This window comes from Pleurodeles waltl, chromosome 1_2, assembly GCF_031143425.1.
Source record: "Pleurodeles waltl isolate 20211129_DDA chromosome 1_2, aPleWal1.hap1.20221129, whole genome shotgun sequence".
Taxonomy (NCBI): domain Eukaryota; kingdom Metazoa; phylum Chordata; class Amphibia; order Caudata; family Salamandridae; genus Pleurodeles; species Pleurodeles waltl.
Genome location: NC_090437.1, coordinates 136,163,027 through 136,179,884, shown reverse-complemented (window position 1 = coordinate 136,179,884; position 16,858 = coordinate 136,163,027). Strand labels below are relative to the sequence as shown.

General features: G+C 48.8%; 1 long non-coding RNA gene across 1 annotated transcript in view; it reads left to right on the top strand.

Moving 5' to 3' along the window:
* The window catches only part of LOC138295380 (uncharacterized), a 310,811-nt gene extending 294,594 nt beyond the window's left edge, over window positions 1-16,217 (top strand). The window contains exon 3 of the long non-coding RNA XR_011203588.1: window positions 16,088-16,217. This is a non-coding gene — a long non-coding RNA (uncharacterized lncRNA). The remainder of the gene's footprint in view (window positions 1-16,087) is intronic.
* The last annotated feature ends 641 nt before the right edge of the window (window positions 16,218-16,858 follow it).

Here is a 16,858-nt window from a genome sequence, read left to right as displayed (position 1 = left end):
AACTCTTTTGTAGGGTTCTTTCCTTTCACTAAACCTCTATCTAAGCAGAGACTCCTTAGGTTCTTGTAATTCAAATTGTCATAAGTTGTATTGACAGTTTTAAGAGCTGAATCTACCACAGACAGGATAGCAGAAAAGGTTTAGAGATAGTGAGAAGGAAGAAAAAGTTTCAGAACGTTTTAAAGACTTGAGCAAAAACTTTTTCTAACTTTTAGAAAACTTTTAGAAGTTTAGAGAAACTTTTCAGAACTTTGTAAAAGGTTTTAGAGAAGAAAAGCAAAACTTTTTGGTTAGGTGTACATACACTGAACTGTTTGTATATTATTCTCTTATGAAAAGTACACAATGACAAAGTGGTAAGTAGTTACAAGTACTTATCCCACCGCTGCACAACCAATGTAGGAGGCTGGCCTGGCTTGTAGTGGGTACTAGAGGTACTTACACCTTGTGCCAAGTCCAGTTATCCCTTATTAGTGTAGAAGAGGTGTTTCTAGCAGCTTAGGCTGATAGAAAATAGCTATGGCAAAGCAACTTAGGCTGAACTAGGAGACATGTAAAACTATACCACTTATATCATATGCACAATATCATAAGAAAACACAATACACAGAGTTACTAAGAATAAAGGTACTTTAATTTTATGACAATATGCCAAAAGTATCTCAGTGAGTATGCTCAGTATGAGGATAAGATATATACACAAGTTATATGTACACAAACTAAAATTAGGTAAGTAATAGCAAGAAAAGTAATGCAAACAGTGTAGAATTACAATAGGTTGCAATAGGAGCACATAGGTATAGGGGCAACACAAACCATATACTCCAAAAGTGGAATGCGAACCATGAATGGACCCCAAACCTATGTGAGCTTGTAGAGGGTCGCTGGGACTGTAAGAAAACAGTGAGGGTTAGAAAAATAGCCCACCCCAAGACCCTGAAAGGTAGGTGTAAAGTGCACCTACTACCCCCAGAGAGCACAGAAGTTGTGATAGGGGGATTCTACAGGAAGAACAAACACCAGCAATGCAACAACAGTGGATTTCCGGACCTGAGTACCTCTAAAACAAGGGGACCAAGTCCAATAGTCACAATAGTGTTGAGAGTGGGCAGGAGCCCAGGAAATGCTAGCTGAAGGTGCAAGGAAGCTGCCACTGGTTGGAAGAAGCTTGGAGTTCTGCAAGAAAGCAGAGGACTAGGAACTTCTCCTTTGGAAGAAGGATGTCCCACATCACGATGAAGCTTGCAGAGGTGTTCCCACGCAGATAGACCACAAACAAGTCTTGCTAGCTGCAAGGGTTGCGGTAGACGTTTTTGGGTGCTGCTGTGGCCCAGGAGGGACCAGTATGTCGCCACTTGGAGGAGGAGACAGAGGGGGCACCCAGCAACTCAGGGAGCCCTCACAGAAGCAGGCAGCACCCGCAGAAGTACCCAAGCAGGCACTTAGAAGAAGAGTGAACCAGAGTCCATGCGAAGTCACAAAAGGGAGTCCCACGATGCTGTAGGACAACTCAGAAGGTTGTGCACTGCAGGAAGGAGTGTCAGGGACCCAGGCTTGGCTGTGCACGAAGGAAATCCTGGAAGAGTGCACAGGAGCCGGAGCAGCTGCAATCACGCAGTACACAGCTTTGCAGTCTAGCGTGGGGAGGCAAGGACTTACCTTCACCAAACTTGGACTGAAGAGTCACTGGACTGTGGGAGTCACTTGGACAGAGTTGCTGTGTTCCAGGGACCACGCTCGTCAGGATGAGAGGGGACCCAGAGGACCAGTGTTACAGTCTTTTGGTGCCTGCGTTAGCAGGGGGAAGATTCAGTCGACCCACAGGAGATTTCTTCGGAGCTTCTGGTGCAGGGTGAAGGCAGGCTACCCCCAGAGCATGCACCACCTGGAAACAGTCGAGAAAGCCGGCAGGATGAGGTGCTACAATGTTGCTGGTAGTCGTCTGGCTACTTTGTTGTAGTTTTGCAGGCATCCTGAGCAGTCAGCGGTCGATCCCTTGGTAGAAGGTGAAGAGGGAGATGCAGAGGAACTCTGATGAGTTCTTGTATTTATTATCTAAAGAATTCCCTAAAGCAGAGACCCTAAATAGCCAGAAAAGGAGGTTTGGCTACCAAGGAAGGAGGATTGGCTACCAAGAGAGGTAAAAGCCTATCAGAGGGAGCCTCTGACGTCACCTTCTGGCACTGGCCACTTAGAGCAGTCTAGTGGACGCTGAACACCTCTGTTTCCAAGATGGCAGAGGTCTGGGACACACTGGAGGAGCTCTTGCCACCTCCCCTGGGAGGTACTGGTCAGGGGAGTGGTCACTCCCCTTTCCTTTGTCCAGTTTTGCGCCAGAGCAGGGCTGGGGGATCCCTGAACTGGTGTAGACTGGCTTATGCAGAGATGGGCCCCATCTGAGCCCATCAAAGCATTTCCAGAGGCTGGGGGAGGCTACTCCTCCCCAGCCTTCACACCTATTTCCAAAGGGAGAGGGTGTAACACCCTCTCTCAGAGGAAATCCTTTGTTTTGCCTTCCTGGGCCAGGGCTGCCTGGACCCCAGGAGGGCAGAAACCTGTCTGAGGGGTTGGCAGCAGCAGCAGCTGCAGTGGAGACCCCGGAAAGGCAGTTTGGCAGTACCCGGGTACTGTGCTAGAGACCCGGGGGATCATGGAATGGTCCCCCCAATACCAGAATGGTATTGGGGTGACAATTCCATGATCTTAGACATGTTACATGGCCATGTTCGGAGTTACCATTGTGACGCTATACATAGGTAGTGACCTATGTATAGTGCACGCATGAAATGGTGTCCCTGCACTCACAAAGTCCGGGGAATTTGCCCTGAACGATGTGGGGGCACCTTGGCTAATGCCAGGGTGCCCACACACTAAGTAAATTTGCACCCAGCCTTCACCAGATGAAGGTTAGACATATAGGTGAATTATAAGTTACTTAAGTGCAGTGGTAAATGGCTGTGAAATAACGTGGACGTTATTTCACTCAGGCTGCACTGGCAGGCCTGTGTATGAATTGTCAGAGCTCCCTATGGGTAGCAAAAGAAATTCTGCAGCCCATAGGGATCTCCTGGAACCCCAATTCCCTGGGTACCTCAGTACCATATACTAGGGAATTATATGGGTGTACCAGTATGCCAATGGGAATTGGTAAATTTAGTCACTAGCCTGTTAGTGACAAATTTGGAAAGCAGAGAGAGCATAACCACTGAGGTTCTGGTTAGGAGAGCCTCAGTGAGACAGTTAGGCATCACACAGGGAACACATACAGGGCACATACGTATGAGCACTGGGGCCCTGCCTGGCAGGGTCCCAGCGACACATAGACTAAAACAGCATATATACAGTGAAATATGGGGGTAACATGCCAGGCAAGATGGTACTTTCCTACACCACCCATTGCACACAATGGCACACACAGATGCAATAATCATGCCTTTACACCCCTGCAGACCCCTACCCAACGTCACCAGACAGGAGGTTCCTGACATGTCCACTCCCCCCACAAAAGAGGCCCACAGTGATGACAGCAGCTCTGTCCAACTGGATCAAGATGACCAGCCTGGCCCATCTGGGACCTCGGGACAGTCGGTTCCCCTGACACTGGCACAAGTCACCACAGAGCCTCCCCCTTAGGAAACACCAGCAGAGCACCCACCCACCGGGCCCATCCCTCTGTCCCCAGGACACGTCAAGCAGCAGTGTGTCCACCACTACAGGGAACCCAGGCAAACCCACCACCCCAAGAAAATCAGGGACCTAGGGGCAGTGGGCACACGGTTCAGGGGACAGAGGTACAGGAAAATAGGGGAACTGGGAGAACTGCTGTGCGACAGGGGGAGGATAGGCTCAGGGAATCCACTCTCCACGAGGCCCTCTCCAACATCATGGGAGTGTACCATCATTCCCAGGAGACGATGGAAACGGTACTGGCCAAGTTTCAGGAGACCCAGCGGCTGCAGGAGGATCAGTATCTGGGGATCAGGGAGGAACTTAAGTCCATCAACACCCACCCCTGGTCACTGTGGTCATTGTAGGGGTGCTGAAGGACCTTGTGAACACCAGGAGGGACACTGTGGCACAACAAGGGGCCCCTGACACTAGCCTGGATGATGAGCCTCCACCGGCGCTAGTGGACAGGAGGCACTGCCACAGGACCACGAGAACCAGCACCCCACCCCCTGCAGATGGAGAACCACCCTGCAAACGGTCCCTGAGATCCAGGACAAAGACAGAGAACAATGCCAAGACCCCCGCCAGGAAATGAGACCCCCTGAATGTCATCCTCCTGTCCCACTTTGTCACCCTGTCCATCCATCAACTGCCCTAGCTCCACTTCCTATGCCCCTTTGGACAATGCCTGGACTCTGCCATAGACAATCCTCCACCATCACCCCTGCCCATTTTACAACCCCCTCCACTATTTTGCACTGAAATAAACACCCTTGAATTACAAAACAAGCTGGAGTCAGTCTGTGCTTTCACAAATGTGTATACTATATACAATAACTATGGAATATAGCAATGTCGATTGTATTGTTAACATACCGATGTAAACAGCTCTAGTCCATGAGGTAATATAGCAGAGGTTACACAGTGGGACCCACATCTGTGAAATGGAAAGGTAAAGTAACAAGTCAAGGTCCATACACTGGGTGAAAGTGACAGACATATGATGGGTCTATCAATTGTACGAGAGGTGTGAGGCAGTGACATCTTCTTACCTGTGTCTCACTGGAAGTATTGCTGGATAATGTTGTTTCTGTTGTCGATATCCTCTTCATCTGCCTCCTCTTCTTCACTGTCCACAGGCTCCACAGCTGCCACAGGACCCCCATCTGGGCCATCCTCCTGCAGAAAAGGCACCTGTTGTCGCAAAGCCAGGTTGTGCAGCATACAGCAGGCCACAATGATCTGGCACACCTTCTTTGGTGAGTAGTAGAGAGAACCACCTGTCATATGGAGTCACCGGAACCTGGCCTTCAGGAGGCAGAAGGTCCTTTCGGTCACTCTCCTAGTTCGCCCATGTGCCTCATTGTAACGTTCCTTTGCCCTTGTCCTGAGATTTCTCACTGGGGTCAGTAGCCATGACAGGTTGGGGTACCCAGAGTCACCTGCAAATGTCGAGGGGCAACTGTTAGACACATACTAACCCTCAGGGACAACCCCAGACCCAGGCAACTACTCACAGGGTATAGGGTCCTTGTCCTCACCTATTTGCCACACACGGTGCCTCTGGAGTTGCCCTATCACATAAGAGATGCTGCTATTCCTCAGAATGTAAGCATCATGCACTGAGCCAGGAAACTTGGCATTCACATGGGTGATGTACTGGTCGGCCAAAAACACCATCTGCACATTCATTGAATGGTAGCTCTTCCGGTTTCTGTACACATGTTCACTCCTGCGGGGGGTACCAATGCCACATGTGTCCAATCAATGGCACCTATGATGTTGGGGATATGTCCCAGGGCATAGAAGTCACCTTTCACTGTAGGCAAATTCTCCACCTGAGGGAAAACGATGTAGCTGCGCATGTGTTTAAGCAGGGCAGACAACACTCTGGACAACACGCTTGAGAACATAGGCTAGGACATCCCTAATGCAATGGCCACTATTGTTTGAAAAGACCAACTTGCCAGGAAATGGAGTACTGACAGGACCTGCACTAGAGGGGGTATTCCTGTGGGATGGTGGAATGCTGACATCAGGTCTGGCTCAACTGGGCACACAGTTCATGGATTGTTGCAAGATAAAGTCTGTAGGTGACTATTACGTGTCTCTCTCCCATTGTCGACAGGTCCACCAGGGGTCTGTACACCGGAGGATGCCGCCATCTCACCACCTGCCCCAGCGGACGTGCCCTATGGAGGAAAACACCGAGCAGAGAGTCAGCCAACACTGAGGTATTACTACATGTCATTTGTAAATCTGCAATGTGCCTGTTACTGTGTGTATGCAAGGCCTAGATAGGTGTGACACACTTAATATTAATGCCATGTGGTCCCCTGAAATGGCAGCTGCCTGACATGTAAGGTGGGACAATGGGATATGAGGTAACTGCGCTGGTGTTCTACACCGTCGTGGTAGGCGGTCGAAGACCGCAGCGCAATCCTGCATTGGTTAACATTGGACCCTATGGGTCCCAGGAGCCAATGACGATGTACGCCGGAGGTGACGGTACGCACCGCCGTGGACGTGACCGCCATTTTCTGTCTGTTCACTCACTTGATACCTTCGACAGGAGAGGACCTACACTGCAAGTGCTTCTGTGACCTCAGTCTAGAAGAGACAATGGCTCGTGCGTCTGGGGAAAGGGCCCCTGCCTTCACTTCTGAGGAGTTGGAGAATTTAGTGGATGGGATCCTCCCCAAGTACACGCTACTCTACGGTCCTCCAGACAAACAGTTGAGTACACTATGAGCATGCTGCATGGGCAATACCTGTTTGGAGTGGTGTGGATGGAAGATACATGGGAGGGGGACTGAGGCCCGCATGTGCGGACTGTGAGTTGTCTGTGCGTCAGGGCAAGGGTGGGAATGTGGGCCAATGACTGTGACGGTTGATATTTTTCCTTTTCCACTGTACTATTCCTCTAGGTCTGCGCCCACCAGAAGAAGGATATTTGGCGTGCCATCGCCAAGAAAGTCCGGACCCTGGGCGTCCACCATAAACGGAGCACCCACTGCCGTAAAAGATGGGAGGACATTCGCCGCTGGAGCAAGAAGACGGCGGAGGCCTAGCTGGGGATACCCTCCCAATGTGGGAGGACCCCCCTGATGTTCCGGATCCTGGTGGTGGCGTATCCAGAGTTGGATGGGCGCTTGAGGGCATCACAGCAGCCACAAGGGGGTGAGTACCGTCACATCCATTTGACTCCGTGCCTATTATGAGGTGTCTGGGTGGGGGAGGTGGGCAGTGGGTTACCCTAGGCCAGGGTGAGCTTTGTAGGCAAGGGCCCTTTGTGAGGCAGGCTATTTGGTACCTCAACCCCACCAGTGGTAAGAGCCATCTACACCTAGTCAGGCTCCTGTGACTTCCATGTGTGCAGTAATCGGGCATAGGCCTTGTACCACATGGGCATGTGATTACTCTAGGAACTCTAAGTGCATGGCGTAGTGCAGAGGGCTGCTGTGTCTGTAGTGTCCGCCAACAGTAGTGGTATTGCATGCACTGTACATGTCCTTCTTCTGTCTTTCCCCCACCCTTTTTGTGGTCTCCCTGTTCTTGTGTGCAATAGCATCAGCAGGCGGAGGCACAGTGGCACCGGAGCAGGAGGGAGCTGCAGCCCACTTGGCCCTGGAGGGCGAGACAACGGAGTCTGAAGCCACCAGTGGGACGGAGGGCGAGGGGAGCTCTACGGCAGGGACAGGAGGTGACATCAGCGACAGTGACTCCTCCTCTGATGGGAGCTCCCTTGCGGTGGCGGGCCCCTCTGTGCCTCCCGCATCAACAGGTACAGCCGCCACCCCCCCTACCACCACCGCCCTCCCAGCAGCCCCTCAGCGTGTGTCCTGTGGCTGCTCACCCAGGAGGGTGGGCATCTCGTTCGCCCCAGGCACCTTAGGCCCTGCCCCAGTCAGCCCTGTTGCCCTCAGTGAGGAGGTTATTGACCTCCTGAGATCCCTCACTGTTGGGCAATCTATCATTGTGAATGCCATCCAGGGTGTCAAGGGGCATTTGCAACAAACAAATGCATACCTGGAGGGCATTCATTCTGGCCAGGCAGCCCAACAGAGAGTATTTCAGGCTCTGGCCTCAGCACTGATGGCAGCCATTGTCCCTGTGTCCAGCCTCCTTCCTCCAACTTCCTCCACCCAGACCCAATCCCATGTACCTCAGCCTATCCTAAGCACACCAGCAGACCAGCATGCACACACCTCATCACACAAGGGTGGCTCTGGCAAACATAAGCACCACACATCCCACAGGCACTCACACAAGCATCATTCCCATGCAGACATACCAACATCCGCTGCCTCCACTGTGTCCCTCTCCTACACGTCGTCCTCCTCCCTCCTTGTCTCGTCTCCACTCACACCTGCATGCATAACATCTTCAGCCACTACCTCCATCACCAGCACCCACATCACCACACACCGCTCACGTGCACTCACCACCCCCACTACCATTCACACATCCCATGTGTCCGCTACCACTGTGTCTGTGAGCCCTCCTCCCAAAGTACACAAACGCATGCACACACCCACCCAACAGCCATCCACCTCACAACAGCCTCCAGCCCATGCACCTTCACCCAAATTCAGCAATCGTACACCTCCTACAACCACAACCACTACCTCTTCCTCCACTCCCAAACCCACTCCATCTACCCGTCCCAGTGGGTGTAAAAAAAAAATTGTGGCTAACATTGACCTCTTCTCTACACCTCCCCCCCCGTCCGTCCCCTAAAGCCAGCCTTTCCAGGTCCCTAACCAGCACCTCAGCCGCCACATCACCGGGCACAGTGGTCCCAGCAACAGCGGGCTTTTGGAGTGCGCCAAGCATCAGGGCAGCCGGTGTGCCACGGAGCGAATGTAAAAAAGTTGCCCAAATCTCGGAGGGAGAAGGCGAAAACACCTGCCACCAAGGGCTCAGGGAAAACAAAAGGGGATAGTGGCAAGACAGCTGCTCCACCATCCAAGGTGGGGAAGGGCCAGAAAATCAAGGGCAGGTCAGGAGAGGGCATGGTGGCACCAACTATGGGCCCAATATCACACCTTCTGTCCACGTCGCCGCCAACCGATATGGCGGAGAAGACCACCACCTGCACCGCCACCTGCACACCACATGCACCGCCACCAGCACTGCAGTCCCTTAGCCCGTCACCAGCACCGCAGTCACTGAGCCCACCACCAGCATCGCCACCACTGAGCCCGCCACCAGCATCGCCACCACTGAGCCTGCCACCAGCACCGCCGCCACAGAGTCCGCCACCAGCCCGTCACAGAGTCCGCCACCAGCACTGCCACCACAGAGCCCGCCGCGAGCACCGCCACCACAGAGCCCGCCACCAGCACCAATGCCACAGAGGCCGCCACAAGCACCGCCGCTACTGACACCGCCGCAAGCACCGCCAGCGGCTCCGCGACGTTCTGAGCCAGTGGCACCACCACAGACATGGCTGCCATCCCCAGGGGTCAGTCGACCAAGCCTGGTGGTCAGTTCCAGGAGCCTGAGCAGCTTCCATGATGCGACACCTTCAGTAGAGAAAGGCATCCACTATCTCTGTCCTGGATGAAGCACTCTGGGCACTAAGCCCTCTCCGGATCCAGTGGAGTATCACATCCACTACCTCTGTCCTTGGCAGGATGAAGCACTCTGGGCACAAAGCCCCCTCCAGAACCAGTGGAGACTGTTTTCCACTTGAGAGACTGTGGCTTTGCACTCCCAAGGATGCACCAGGGGGCAACCCACCCACTGGAGAGACTTGAGAGACTGTGGCTTTGCACTACCCAGGATAATGCAGTGGGCAACCCACCCACTGGAATGACTTGTGAGACTGTGGCATTGCACTCCCCAGGATAATGCAGTGGGTAACCCACCCACTGGAGAGACTTGAGAGACTGTGGCTTTGCACTCCCCAGGATAAAGCAGTGGGCATGGAGCACCCTCGTGGAGCGGTGGCGTCGTGCACTCATCTGGCTGAGGTGCCCCCTCTTCCCTTTCCCCTGAGGTGCCTGTTTCATTTTGATCTGATGCCCCTGCAGTGTTCTCTCCGTTTGATGTCTGGTATCGAGTGTGGGCCTCGCCCACGCATTTTGGGTCCAGTGGTTCACGGACAATTATTGGTGCACTATCCGGACTTGTGTAGTTGGTGTACATAATTGTATATACTGTATTTTTAGTTTTGACTACTGGTTTTTTCATGATTACAATCGTTTAACTCATTTCCATTGTCCTTGCGTTCTTGAAAGGGGGGTGGGAGGGTGTTAATGTAAAGTTGCATCATGTGTTTGTGTGTATGGTGTTGTGGGTGAGGGTGGGAGTGTTGCGTGTGTGTGTCACTCTCTTTCCCTCCCTCCTCCCCTGTGTTGTAGGTGCAGTACTCACCGTGGTCGTCGCCGCCGTCTTTGTTGCACCTGATAGAGGAGCGGGAATACCATCGCAGGGAGTATTTGGAGTTCTGGCTCCATGGCGTCCTGGTTACTCGTGGGGTGTGGAGAGGTGAGTGTTTTCCCTTCCAAGTCCTGTTTCCGCCGTGTTTTTGTTCACGTTGGTTCCACCCCGGAAAAGGTGGCTGATTGGCCTGTCATAATAGTGTGGGCGGTACATTGTCTTCCACCTGTCTGTTGGCAGTGACCACTGTGCTGTTTGTTTGTACCGCCGTGGCGGTCGGCGTGTTAAAGTGGCTGTCTATGTTGGCGGTTTCCGCCACAGTCATGATTCCATTTTTTTTTCCGACAGCCCGTTGGCGGTATTACCGCCGCTTTTACACCGACCGCCAGGGTTGTAATGAGGGCCATAGTCTTGCTTCACCATTTGCTTTGCAAGCCATAACCACAGGAGCAAACCATTGCGTCACTTCCACATTTTGAATCATCCTATATTTCTTAAATTTTTCAATCTCTTTTTACATGGCATCCTTAACTATAATGGGAACACTTCTTTCTTTTCCAATTTTGGGTCGTGACCCCGGTTTGAGTTTTATTACATGGATATAATTCTCCAGACAACCAAGACCTTTCCTCAGGATAGCCTGCTTCATAATTGCATGTTCTTAGTGGAATCTGGGCAATGTCAACAACTTCAGCTTTTTCTTGTAGCCTAACGGGGGAACTTCATTAGGATCTAGCTATACAGATAAATCCTTCTGATGGGACCAACGTATTAACAAATCCCCCTTAAAGAACACCTAGATAATTCCAGGATTAAACTCCCCCAAACTCTATGGCTCCCAAGAAATAACTCATCAAATTAATCAGCTCTTCTTCATAGCCTTTTGAGCCTTATATCAGGCTTAAACAATGTAGCACTTTCTTTCATTTCTCCTAAAAAAGTGAGGAATCAAAATAATCTTGCGCTGGGACCCAATAGCATCTTGACTGTCAGCCCTTCATTATGTCTGCGATTTACCTACATGACCACTTCCTCATTCTCATCATGAGATTCATAGTTCACTTCAGCCATTTTTTTCTTGTTCCCACCAGACCTCCCACAATGAGTGAAATGACCCTTCCTTCTACATACTTTACAAACTGCTTTCCAACCTAGACAAACTTTAAAATTTGCAACATGACAAGGATTGCCACAACTGAAGCATTTTCCTTGAAACATGTTCAGGTTTTTGGAGTTGAACTTCAATACTGACAAATATTTTACAAGATGGACTGTCCCAATATCCCCTCCTTCAGAATGTACAGTGTTCTAATGGATCACACCCACACAGGCTTAGGAATGATCAGAAGCTTTAGCCATGAACATCACATCCTTCAGTGAAAGATTATCCTTTTTGGTCAAAACACAACCTAGCATGAATTGGTTTCTTAGAAGCTCTTCAGTTGTTGCCTCAAAAGTACACAATGACTCATTTTCTTAAAGCAGTGATGTATTCTTCCACTGACACCCCAGGTCTCTGCATTCTCTTGCCAAAATGTTATTACTCTAAGACAGTGCTATCTTTGGGAAGATAACGCAGATCTAATTTTTAAGCAGATTTCATACTCATTAGGAGTAGCAGTGTCTTCAGAAGAAAGATCAGGTAGATGTTCAAAAACGTTATGACTTTCCAGGCCTAAAGAATGCATTAATAAAAACATTTTCCTTTCCACACTTAGAGAGGTACCACAAATTCTAGCATAGTGGTTAAAATGTTCTTCCACGTTTGGCAATGTATTGGAGAGTCACTAGGTGCGGAAAGAATGCAGGTAGGAGCTATAATATTCTGATATCGTAAAAGCAGTGAGCATAAACACAATTCTTAAAATAAAACAAATAACAATAGAACAACAAGAAAAACAGCATCAGAATTCAACCCCAAACCCTGAGATTATTTGTAAACCTAGACTGCTGGTATTCAACATGATACCAGAATAACCCAAATTCCAGTAAAGAAAACAATTACTTAAATAATGTTTTAGAAAATTGCACAGGCTCTAAGATCTGAGCCAGAAAAGTTTAAGGAGTCCAAATCCACTGGTAGCTGACATCAAACTAAGATGGCCACCACTCAGATGATGATTCAGGATCTACCTTATAAGTAGCTCCAAGCTCAGATGGCAGCCACAGGCTGAGTACTCCAGCTCAATTCACACAGTAGCAGAAGTCCAAGACAAAATGGCTGCCTGTATGTGATGATGTCACACACCATTATCCACCAGGTCATGTGAGAATCCAATCAGTGTGAAAGAGACTCAAGCGCTGTTAACAGGTACCCACAACTAAGCAGCACAGCTATGTCCTGGGAGCAGCAGGTAATTCTGCAAAACTTTCTGATGGCAGGCGCCCAAGATGAGATGAGAGCCAAGATGTGCATGATGAGGTTGCACGCCCATCTCACCAGAGCCGCTGGCCATTTACTCGAAGGAGAAAGGGCATGGGCAACACAAGGAGACTGCTCGTGCAAGAGCTCCGCGGGACCAACAGTTGAGAGTCGCAGTAGGTACAGAGGCGTTCCCCTAGGAAAGTAAACTTAAAATACATATAGAAGATATCCTAACCTGAATAAATACTTCCTTTAACAAAAAAGTACACGGAGAAGACAATCCATAATAAATGTAACAAAAACAGTAGGCAATCCTTCTTGAATGTACCAAAGACCACAAAGAATTCTGTAGAGATGTTGAGGTTTGAGCTAATAGGTTCTCTCTGCTACTTGTCAGTGTAAGAAACGCACAATTCCAAATTAGGGTGGAAATTCAAGGATTTATTAAGCACATCACAGGCACCATCTTTCAGGTACAGCTCCTTTACCAAATACCCATTCAATTTGAATCACAACATTCCTGGCTAACATTCCAGGATCCCTATTGACAGCACATGCCACTAAATTACTTTCCAGAATATCCATAAACTCAGGATATCACACATGCCATCAGCTCTAATCTTGCACACAAAATGTTTATGTCCCTGATTAGTCTTAAAACCATTCTGGAATGCCTCCTTATTTTTTATGTTAAGTGTATTTTTAAAATGCCAGTACCCTGGATGAGTAGGTGTATGTGTCTAGCATTGGCTATGATGAGTTGGTTAGTTGAAAATGCAGGTCTTCAGCTTTTTGCGGAATGCAAAAGAAGAGGTTGAGGCCCTGATGTGGAGTGGGAGGCTGTTCCATGCTTTAAGAGAAATATATGAACCGTCTGTCCTTCTGATCTGGTTCTGTGTATGCATGGGATGTGTGCGAGTAGGAGTTCTGGGGAGCAGGTGTGTCTGGGTTGTTGGTGGAAAGTGATGCGACTGTTCTCAGGTAGCTGGGGCTTATGTCTTGTAGCCTTGAATGGGTGCATGACAAGTTTGAAATGAGCACGTTTCAATTTCAGCAAGTGTGTGATGTGCATTCTGTGTGGGATGTTGAACATGAATCTGGCTGCTTTTTAGTTATTATTTACTTTCTAGTGAGTTGCTAGGCGATCGCGGCTTAAAGGGTGTTTCCATAGGCCAACTTGCTAGTGACTGGAGAGTGAGTGACAATTTTTCTAATGTTGCTTGGGAGCTATTTGAAGAACTTTTCAGCATCTTTAGAGTGTGGATGCAGTGATGGGGTGACTTCTGCATTCATGTCCAGTTTGCTGTCAATGATTATTTTGAGCTTCCTAGATGGGTGCCGGGTGTGGATGTGGATTCAAGTTTGGCTGGCCCATAAAGCCCATGATGAGGTGTTCTTGCGGAAGATCACCACTTCTGTCTTGTGGGTGTTGAGCTGAGACAGTTAGCTTTCATTCAGTTACCACCTTGGGTCATGCATGCAATGAACTTGCTACTTGTGTTGGAGGGTGTTGTCCGAAAGGGTGGATATGAGTTACAGGTCATCAACCTAGGAGAAGATGTTGATGTTATGTGCGCAGATGATATTGGCTAGAAGGCTCACATATACTTTGAAGAGAGAGGGGCTGGCCGATTATTCTTGAGGCCCTCATCAGATGAGTTTGCGGTATTCTGAGGAGTAAGGTGCCAGGCTGACAGCTTGTGTTCTATCCATTAAGGAAGAGCAGATCCAGTGGAGTCTGGGACTTTGATGAAAATCTTGTGAAGGTGCTTGATAAGAGTGAAATATGAGACCATGACAAAGCTGCAGAGAGGGCCAGGAAAATAAGGGCTGCTGTGTCTCCTCTGCCAAGAATAATGTGCTTGTCATCTGTGGTAGCAATAAGTGTTTCTATACTGTGGTTGATGCTGAATCCAGACTGCATGATGTTGGGGATCTGGTGGTTGCTAAGGTGGACGCTGAGATATTGGTTGATTAATTACTGTAAAACATTTATTGTAGGAGGGTGATGGGTCTGTAGTTGGAAAGCGCAGTGGGGTCCACTGGATTTTTCTTAAGCAGGGGCAAGATGGTGGCAGGTTTCAAGTTGTCTGGGAATGTGGGTCGATGGAGGCATTGAGGGTGGATGTTTGCGTTTTGCTGATAGTTATGAGTTCTTTGCTGAATTGGTGGGGGCAAAGGTCAGCTGGGGCTCCCGAGTGGATGGTCTTCATGGTAGCAACAATTTTGACAGTGATAATGGTGTGCCACAAGGTCAGGATTCATTCTTTAGCCATGATGGGAGGTTGAGTTGCTTCACACCCCAACACTCAGAAGCAATGCAATCCCACCACATGTGCAGGTATTATGTTGTCTACACCTGTTAGCTCTTGGCAGTTACCAGGGGGTCAAAGTAGTGTTAGAGTGATGTCACAAAGTGCTATTTCCAGGTTCTTTCGCAGGTTTCTAGACATCATGGTTAGAAAAGTTAACCAATACGTATATTTCCCAAATACCCCCCAATATTTGCAAAAAGCCAAATTAATGTTTTACCGGTTGCACAGTACCCAGTGTAATTGGCTGTGTTGATGGGACACATATTGCTATATATTTCCCCTCAGCAAATAAATTCATCTATAGAAAACAGGAAAAGATCAAACTCGCTCAATGTACAGGTAGTGTGTAATGCCTCATGTATCATAACCGACATTGTGGCCAGATTCCCAGGCAGCACCCATGACTCCTTCATGTTCCACCACCGTGGACTACATACCCAACTGTCAAAAGGTGAATTTGGTGATGGTTTTCTACTGGCTAAGAAATTTGAAGACTCAATGAATACAGTGGCCAGAACTATTTGTGTAATGAGATTAATGGTTTATCCTTCTCACTCTCCTTAAGGAAATTGAATTGAAAGGCAGTACAACCGGAAACACAAGACAACAAGCTCCATCACTGAGCGGACCTTGGAATACTGAAGTCCAGGTTCTGCTGTCTCTACAAGACTGGCAAAGCACTACTGTCCAGACCTGAGACATGCTGTGAGATCATGGCCACAAGATCATTGCCATTGCGACAATTAAGTATCTCTCTTAAATCAATTGTATCCAAAGTGGATGTAACATTGTGTCAACAAGACAACAATGTATGTCATTACAAACAAAGAAGTAGACTCATGACTCTGAGTGTTGAGTGTATTCATTTGTTCTGGCCTCTGGAGTTGAGTGCCTTGTCAGCAACACTGGTCTGTTGAAACCGTAACATCTCAAATCCAGAAGTGTTTTGTGTGTACACCTGGTACAGCATCCCTCTTGCATAGATGTTAGAGCCTTCTTCACTATCAGGTGGAGGCAGAATGTTGGGGACAAAGAGGTTGTAGGTCTATATGTTTTCAAGTACTGTCGTCAGTTGAACTAGCTCATGTGCAACATCCTGACAGCAGTGCCCCATGTCATTTTGTATGTTTATATTTCTCCTTGCAAGAGTTGTTGTGGCTACTGCTGATTGATTGATGGAATGAGTGAAGGCATCAAAGAGTGCCAGGTACTGCCTGTGCCTGCATCTTTGCAGACTCTGCTCATTCTCCACCGCACCGATCCAACACGCTTGTCCTTTCTGCAACTGCTGCATCGACCTTGACATGCTTTGCAGATGCCTATTGACAGTATTGATTTGTTTGGTTTGCAGGTGCTGTACAGAAATGATGGACTTCGTCAGGCCACCAAATACAGGAGAATTGTCTGCCATGTTGTCTGATACATTTGTCATTGTCATTGTGCATTGTTGCTGGTTGGCCTCTACAGTGTCTGGGTGTCCTGCCCACAGATGTAGTTGTGTCCTTGATTTGGGATTGTCCCTCATCACTGTCCACAAACTCTGGTAGTGGCGCGACTGTTGCTTTCCTAGCTGTTGGAGTTGGAACAATGGACACAGGAGTTGGTAATGTGCTGTCCTCCATTTCCACATGTGTGTCAGCAGCTTCTTCAGGCTCCATTGTTTCTGACATGTCGTGGTTGTGACCTATGGAAATGCATGTATAAAGATAGTTTTAAATAAATGGTTAATGTCTGTTCACATTATTGCTGTAACTGTGATTCATGTGTTTGTGATCTGTCTATGATGTACAAATATGTGTTGTGTAGTCATCGGCACACAGCACAGCATGTACCTTTGGTGTTCTACAACTCCCATGATGCATTGCCAAGGTAGAGCAAGCATCTCAATGGAGTTTTGTTGCTGTGATGTTTTATTTGAGGAATTACAAACCTTATGTTACGTCAATCAAAGTTGAGTTGATTTACCCTCCTGGTGCCTGCAGAATTGGCAGTGTCTATGTCTGACACTCCTACCACGCTTTTTGGTTGCCGTGTCCCCTTGATGAGTGTCTTCATGGGAGTGGAGTGTTTTGGTCCACCACCTGTGCCTAGACCCGCAGCTATCCTGCTGGCCACCTTCTCC